Source organism: Durio zibethinus, chromosome 9, assembly GCF_047325235.1.
Source record: "Durio zibethinus cultivar Kanyao isolate XHJ-2024 chromosome 9, ASM4732523v1, whole genome shotgun sequence".
Lineage (NCBI taxonomy): Eukaryota > Viridiplantae > Streptophyta > Magnoliopsida > Malvales > Malvaceae > Durio > Durio zibethinus.
The window spans coordinates 27,264-35,616 of NC_143170.1; the positions used below are offsets into that span (position 1 = coordinate 27,264).

At 40.9% G+C, this 8,353-nt stretch overlaps 2 non-coding genes and 1 pseudogene across 2 annotated transcripts; all 3 read left to right on the forward strand.

Annotated features, from left to right (window-relative positions):
* Nucleotides 1–545: 545 nt before the first annotated feature.
* LOC149516667 (18S ribosomal RNA) lies at nt 546–2,343 on the forward strand (annotated as a pseudogene).
* Nucleotides 2,344–2,619: 276 nt separating this feature from the next.
* On the forward strand, nt 2,620–2,775 carry LOC149516668 (5.8S ribosomal RNA). Its single transcript, XR_016345449.1, has one exon. It is a non-coding gene; the product is annotated as a 5.8S ribosomal RNA (ribosomal RNA).
* Nucleotides 2,776–2,994: 219 nt separating this feature from the next.
* On the forward strand, nt 2,995–6,385 carry LOC149516669 (25S ribosomal RNA). The gene has a single exon (XR_016345425.1). It is a non-coding gene; the product is annotated as a 25S ribosomal RNA (ribosomal RNA).
* The last annotated feature ends 1,968 nt before the right edge of the window (nt 6,386–8,353 follow it).

The window sequence follows — 8,353 nt, forward strand, 5'->3', positions numbered from 1 at the left end:
GCCTTGTACATCATTTCTTCTACTTGCTCGTTGAGTAATTGATTGGGTAAGTTATGGATCAATGTGCATGGATGTTGCCAATTGTACATAATGGGCATATGAGTGGTGTTATGGTTATACATGTTAATAGGCTCCATGCTTGTTACATTAAACTATCGACCTGTCATCCTCTTCAACTCCCCCATGTGGTCATCATACCCTGGGGGTGCAATAAAGATCCTATGCTATGTACCTAAATTGATAGAAACCAGATGCCTTGCCATCCTTTATCCATTTTATGTCCTTAGGGGCTATGAGTCAGACCTTAATCATACACTGTGTCCCAAGTATGCCACTCAAACCTTCATGGCCACATTGGTGCATTGGTGTTCAATTATGCTCTTGAATGCAAAATGTTTTGTATGTGTGGGCTCTTAACCCTTGTTCATCTGATGCTATGCATTTTATGTGTTTGACACACTTAACGCTTATGCTTTATGTTGGCTTTCTCTACCACTCAGTCAGTGCGTTGAGGCTCATGCAATGCCAATGTCCCAAAGAAATATGGCTTGGTTGATCCTGATAGTAGTCATATGCTTGTCTCAAAGATTAAGCATGCATGTCTAAGTATAAACTAATTTAGGCTGTGTAATTGTGAATGGCTTATTAAATCAATTATAGTTTGTTTGATGGATCTCTTATTTGAATAACCATAGTAATTCTAGAGCTAATATATACAAAAAACCCTAACTTCTAGAGGGATACATTTATTAGATAAAAGGTCGATGAGGGCTTTGTCCATTGCTCTGATGATTCATGATAACTCAACAAATCGTATGGCTTTTGTGCTAGCGATGCATCTTTCAAATTTTTGCCTTATCAACTTTTAATGGTAGGATAGTGGCCTATTATGGTGATGATGGGTGATGGAAAATTAGGGTTCAATTCTATAAAAGGAGCTTAAGAAATAGCTACCACATCTGAGGAAGGCAGTAGGTGCACAAATTACCCAATCCTAACATGGGGAGGTAGTGACAATAAATAACAATACTAGGCTCTATGAGTCTTGTAATTGAAATAAGTACAATCTAAATCTCTTAACAAGGATCCATATGAGGGCAAGTCTTATGCCAACAAGCATAGTAATTCTAGCTCCAATAGCATATATTTAAGTTGTTGCAAGAAAAAAGTTCATAGTTAGAACTAAGGTTGGGTCATCAATCCATCTCATGGTGAACACCAATCTACTTATCCCTACTACAGATGATGCCTTCATGGTCGTAACTGGCCAAGTCATTCTTCTAGTGTTGTTCTTTTGAAGAAATTAGAGTGCTTAAAGCAAGCCTACACTTGTATACATTAGCATGGGATAACATTATAGCATTTAGGTCCTATTATGTTAGCTTTCGGGATCAGAGTAATGATTAACATGGACAATTGGGGGCATTCATTTTTCATAGTTAGAGGTGGAATTCTTTGATTTATGAAAGATGAACAACTATGAAAGCATTTGCCAAGGATGTTTTCATTAATTAAGAACGAATGTTAGGGGCTTGAAGACGATCAGATGCCATTCTAGTCTCTACCATAAATGATGCTGACCAGGGATTGGAGGATGTTATTTTTAGGACTCTGCTAGCACCTTATAAGAAATCAAAGTCTTTGGGTTTTAAGGGTATGGTCCCAAGGTTGAAACTTAAAGGAATTGACTAGAGGACAGTACCAATAGTGGAGCATGCAGCTTAATTTGACTCAACATGAGGAAACTTACTAGGTCCGAACATAATAAGATTTGACTAATTGAGAGCTCTTTCTTAATTCTATGGGTGGTAGTGCATGGCCATTCTTAATTGGTGGAGTGATTTGTCTAGTTAATTCTGTTAATGAACAAGACCTCAGCCTACTAACTACCTATGCAAAGGTGATTCTTCATGGCTAGCTTCTTAGAGGGACTATGGCCACTTAGGCTAAGGAAGTTTGAGGCAATAACAAGTCTGTTATGCCCTTAGATGTTCTAGGCTGCAAGCATGCTACACTAATGTATTCAACTAGTCTATAGCCTTAGCAGACAGGCCTAGGTAATCTTTAAAATTTCATCATGATGGGGATAGATTATTGCAATTGTTGGTCTTCAATTAGGAATTCCAAGCAAGTGTGTCATTAACTTGTGTTGACTAAGTCCCTACCCTTTGTACACAAATTTGTCACTTTTACCGATTGAATGGTCTGATGAAGTGTTTGGATCATGATGATGTGGATAATTTGCTATTTGCAACATCGTAAAAAGTCCACTAAACCTTATCATTTAGAGGAAGGAGAAGTCGTAACAAGGTTTCTATAAGTGACCCAAAAGAAGGATCATTATCGAAACCTGTTTAATGAACAACTTGTGAATACATTAATGAAACATCAAGGGGGTAAGGGTGCCTCTGTGCTGGAGTTCCTTTTAGCCTTAGGCGTGCATGATGGTTAATTTGTTTCACCTTTTCGGTAAATGAAATGATCGATATCATTTTCCATGATTGAATAACGAACCTTTAACATGAATCATGCAAAAGAACCAATATGTGCCATGACCATCCCATTTACGGTGCATTCATAGGTGTTGCCATGACTCTTTTTGTCGTAAAAAACCAAAATGACTCTCGGCAAATGATATCTTAGCTCTCGTATCAATGAAGAACATAGCAAAATGTGATACTTGGTGTGAATTGCTGAATCTCATGAACCATTGCATCTTTGAATGCAAGTTGCACCCTAAGCCATTAGGCCGAGGGCATGCCTGCTTAGATGTCATGCATAATTGCCCCCTCTAACTCCCAACCTATCAAGCTTTGGGTGAGAAGGCAAAAGATGGCCTCCCGTGATCTCATTGGTTGTGGTTGGCCCAAAAGTGAGTCCCCGACAATGATAGTGCCATGATCATTGGTGGTAAAGCTTTCAACGTGCCTCATCCCTGGTGATGCACATTCGTTATCCATCCAGACCCTATTAGACCCTCTAATGCTTCTATTATGACCCTAGGTCAGGTGGGATTACCTATTGAGTTTAAGCACAATGATAAGCGCAGAAAAAGAAACTTACTAGGATTCCCTTAGTAACGATGAACAAATCGAGTAGAGCCTAGCTTGAGAATTGAGCACCCATGGCATATGAATTATAGTTTGGAGAAGCATCCTCAGTAGTAGACTAGGCCAAACTCCCTTGGAAAGGGGCACTAAGAGGGTGAGAGTCGCATTGTGCTGAGATCTTATCACACCACAAGGCATTGTCTGTGAGTCGAGTTATTTAAAAATACAACCCTAATCAGGCTATAAATTTTATGTAAGGTTAAATAAACTCGAGAAATTGATAGCAAACAAGTACCATAAGCGAAAGATGAAAAGGACTTTGAAAAGAGAGTCAAAGAGTGCTTAAAATTGTTGGGAAGAAAGTAGATGAGGCCAGTGATGCACCCCAGTCGAATGTAGAATGGTAAGAGCTAGTTTGTCGATCGATCGATCTGTCGATCAGCTCGGAGAGTGGACCAATTTAGGTCACAGTAGTGGCCCAAGCCCAAGCTTTTGATATGCCCATAGAGACATTGTCACCATGATTGTGGAATGCAACACACATCACCTTGGTGTAACTTGGTACCCATGTGCTCCTGACATCAACCTGTAGGCTCCCAATCTAGCCCATCTTAAAACATGAACTAAGGAGTCTGACATGTGTGTAAGTCAATGGGCTAGAAAACTTGTAAGTCATAAAGAAGTTGATTGATGGGATACCTCATGGGTGCACTGCCTACCAACCTTGATCTTCTAAGAAGGTTTGAATATGAGCATGCTTGTCAGGACCTAAAAGATGGTGAACCATACCTGAGCAAGGTGAAGCTAAAAGAAACTCTAGTGAAGGCCCACAATGATATTGATGTTGAAATCATTCATCTAACTTGGGTATAGGGGCCAAAAACTAATCAAACCATCTAGTAGCTAGTTTCCTTTAAAGTTTCCCTTAGGATAGCTGCACCCTTAGTGAGTTCTATAAGGTAAAGCTAATGATTAGAAGCATTAAGGGTGCAATACCCTTGACCTATTCTCAAACTTTAAATTGGTACAATGACGTTGCTACTTCATTGAGCCGTGCCATGGAATCAATAGCTTAAGGGGGCCATTTTTTATAAGCAGAACTAGCAAGGGGGGTTGAGTTGAAAGTCGAGTTATAGTGCCCAACTACATGCTAACTTAGAACCCATAAACGGGTTGGTTAATTAAAACAGCAGGATGGTGGTCATGGAAGTCAAAATCTACTAAAGAGTATGTAACAACTCACCTGCCAATCAACTAGACCTAAAAATGGATGGTGTTTAAGCATGTGACCTATACCTGGCTGTCAAGGAAAAGATCGGGCCCTGATGAGTAAGAAAGCAAGGCAATCATTGCAAAACCCAGGGTATGAGCCTGGGCAGAATAGCCACCGATGTAGATCTTGCTGGTGGTAGCAAATATTCAAATGAGAATTTTAAAGGCTAAAGAAGGGAAAGGTTCCATGTGAATGACACTTACACATGGGTTAGTTGATCCTAAGAGATGGGGGAAATTTGTCCAATAGCATGTCTAGTGTTAGCTTTAATAAGGAATTGGGTTGAAATTCCTAAACTAGGATCTGATAGCTAACAACAACATTAAGGACTCTAGAGACATTAGTGATGGCCTCAGGAAGAGTTATCTTATCTGTTTAATGGCCTGTCCACCTTGGAAATGGCTCAGCTAGAGGTAAGGTCTAGCAGCTAGAAGAGCACCGCACATCATGCAATATCTAATGCACCCTTGATGGCCCTTAAAAATCTAGAGGATCGAGTGCCATCTATGCTTGGTTGTACTCATAATTACATTAGCTCTCCTAGGTGAATAGCCTCTAGTCGATGGAATAATGTAGGTAGGGGAAGTCAGCAAAATGGATCTATAAACTCAAGAAAAAGATTGGCTTTAAAGGCTAGGCATGTGGGTCCCAGTCTTGAACCCATTGACTCTCAATGCACTACTCTAGCTATTCCCATGATGAGAGTGGGTCATAGCTTGCTAGTTGAGGGATGGACTAGGAATGCCTCCCTTATGGGCCTTCATCGAATGATGAACAGTCAATTCAAAACTGGTATAGGCAAAGGGAATCTGACTATTTAATTAAAACATAGCATTGTGATGGTCCTTGTAAATGCTCCCACAATATGATTTTTACCCAGTGCTTTAATTGTCAAAGTGAACAAATTCAACCAAGCATGGGTAAATGGTAAGAGTAACTATGACTCTCTTAAGGTAGCTATATGCCTTATCATCTAATTAGTAACAGGCATGAATGGATTAACAAGATTCCCACTGTTTCTATTTATTATCTAGTGAAACCATAGCCAAGGGAATGGGCTCGGTAGATTCTATGGGGAAAGAAGACCTTGTTGAGCTTAACTTTAGTTTGACTTTGTAAAATGACTTAATAAGTGTAGGATAAGTGAAAGCCCTTAGGTGAAATTGAAATAGCACAACTTTTAATGTTATTTTTCTTATTCCATTTATCGGAGGTGGGGTATGACTTTTGTACCTAAGGATAACCTTAATTGGTTAATCTTGGCAAAAAACATTGTTAGGTGGGGAGTTTAGCTGCGGTAGCACATCTGTTAAAAGATAATGCAAGTGTCATAAGATGAGCTCAATGAGAATATAAATCTCGTACGAAATAAAAGGGTAAAAGCTCATTTGATTCTGATTTACAGTATGAATATGAATCATGAAAGCATGACCTATCGATCCATTAGACCTTCAAACTTTCAAGCTAAAGGTGTCAAAAAAGTTACCTCAAGGATAACTGGCTTGTGGCAGCCAATCGTTCATATTGACATTGCTTTTTCATCCTTTGATGTCAACTTTTCCTATCATTATGAAGCAAAATTCACCATGTGTTTGATTTTTCACCCACCAAAAAAGAATGTGAGCTTGGTTTAGACCATCGTGAGAGAGGCTAGTTTTACCCTACTAATGGCAGCGTCACAATAGTAATTCAACCTAGTATGAGAGAAACCATTGATTCTCACAATTGGTAATTACGCTTGGTTGAAAAGTTGGTGGCATGAAGCTACCATGCGCTAGATTATGACTAAACACCTATAAGTCAGAATCTAGGCTAGAAGTGATGCATGCACCTATCGTCTAATTGCTAACCTGCAATAGAGGCTGATACCCCTTAAGGGCATATGTCATAGGTGTAGCCTCTATAATAGACAAGCCACACAAGCCTCCTTAGAGCTCAATTCCCACCAAGTACTGGGTAGAATCCTTTGTAGATGACTTAATACGTGATGGGTATTGTAAGTGGCAAAGTGGCCTTGTTGCCATGATCCACTAGGATTCAATCCTTTGTAGCTTTGATTTATCCCTCCCCCCACCATTCCCACTAAACTCCTTTCACTTTATTTTTCTTACACCGCACCTTTCTAGGGTTAAGGATGAATGGTGTTATCCCTTGCAACTGATTTGGCCCGGTGATGACATTCTAACCTTGAGTGTCCAAGCAAATGAGAACTGAATGCCATTGGTATTTTTATAGAAATGCACTCACCTTGGTGTGGGCACTTGCCTCAAACTCTATTGGCATATGTTGGCCCCTAGTGTAGGCTATTGCCTTAAACACCATCATAGCATCTAGCACTTGGTTGGTGTGGGCAATTGCATCCAACACCATTGGTACATGCTGGCCTATTGTTGCCTCAGATGCTATCAATAGATGCTAGCGCCTTGGTATGGGATGTTGCCTTAGATACCATAACTAAATGTTGGCACTTCGTGCAGGCACTTGCCTTAACCACTATTGGCATAAATGGGCCCTTGGTATGGGTTGTTGCCTTGGACATCTTTTTGGTAGATGCTGGCACCTGGTGTAGCATGTGTACCATAAACCTCCCACTCAAGATACTTGTTTGCCTTTTGATCTCCATAGGCACCAAATGACACTCAATGCATGTGTCATGGGCTTCGATCTTGAACCAAACTTTGTACGGCCTTGGATAGAAGATTGACTTTGTCTGCCTAAGTCAGCCTATAAAACTCAAGTGCTCAACACAATTCTAGCTTGTCAAAGATTGTGTTGTAATACTACACCTTCCATAAGCCCATAAATCTAATCCTACCAAATTGCGTTCAAGTGTGCCCACACCTGGTTTTGATTGTGCACTTGCACATCGATCATTAATGCCTGCACATAGGTCTATTTATGTGCCAGCACCTCCATCATCAATGCCTACACTACGGTCTGATTGTGTGTTTGAGCATCACTCACCAGTGCCAACACCTAGGCCTAGCTCAATTTCACCAAACCTAAACACCATGCTTGAGCCACTAAAGTCTTAATCACTGCCCATACCATTATTCTAGGCTAGTTCCTTATGACTTGGGCCTCCAGTAAGGCTCAAGGCCCAGTCACCCTGGCTAACCCTATCCTACTAAAACTAGAACTGTTTCTCAACTCGAAGAGAACCCATGTGCTAGGACCTGTTTACAGACTGTGATCATCCACATGCCTCGATCACTCTCGGGACATGTTGGCCCTTGGTCTCGACACATGCTTCCTCCACCATCAACACATGCTAGTCTTTTGTGCGGATAGTTCCTTTGAACATCATTGGCACATGCTAGGCTACACACCATCTATGGGTATCCTGGGTTCAGGCCATGCACCATACACACCACGACTGGGCAGTGGGTGGGCTCAAGCACATCTCCATATTTTTGCCATGTCAATGCCATTTTTATGGCTGCTCACCAATGCTCGGACTTGGGCCTGACTCAATTCTGCTGAACATGAATAGTGTGTCGAAGCCTTTGAGTCTTGATCACTACCCATACCACTATTCTAGGTTAGTTTCCTATAACTCGGGCCTCCAGTAGGCCTCAAGGCCTGGTCCCCCTAGCTATCGAACCTTGTCCCCTTAGAACTGAAATTGCTCTTCAACTTGGAAACAACCCTTGGGCCTGGAATAGCTTGCGAAATGTGACTCATGCACATGCCTTGACCATAATTGGGACATGTTGGCCTTTGGTTTTGACACATGTTTTAACCACTATTAGCATATGCTAGCACTTTATACAGGTAGTTCCCTCGAACACCATCGGCACATGCTGGGTCGTACACCATGCATGGGTATCCTAGGCCCAGGGTACACACCACAATTGGGTAGTAGGTGGGTTTAGGCACATTTTCATATTTTTACCAAGCCAAGGCCTTTTTTATGGCTTGTAAATTCATATATGCGATCACTATTGCATGCTCTTGGGCTAAGCTCAATTCTATTGAACTTGAACACTGTTCCTAAACCTATGGAGTTTTGATGACTAACCATACCATT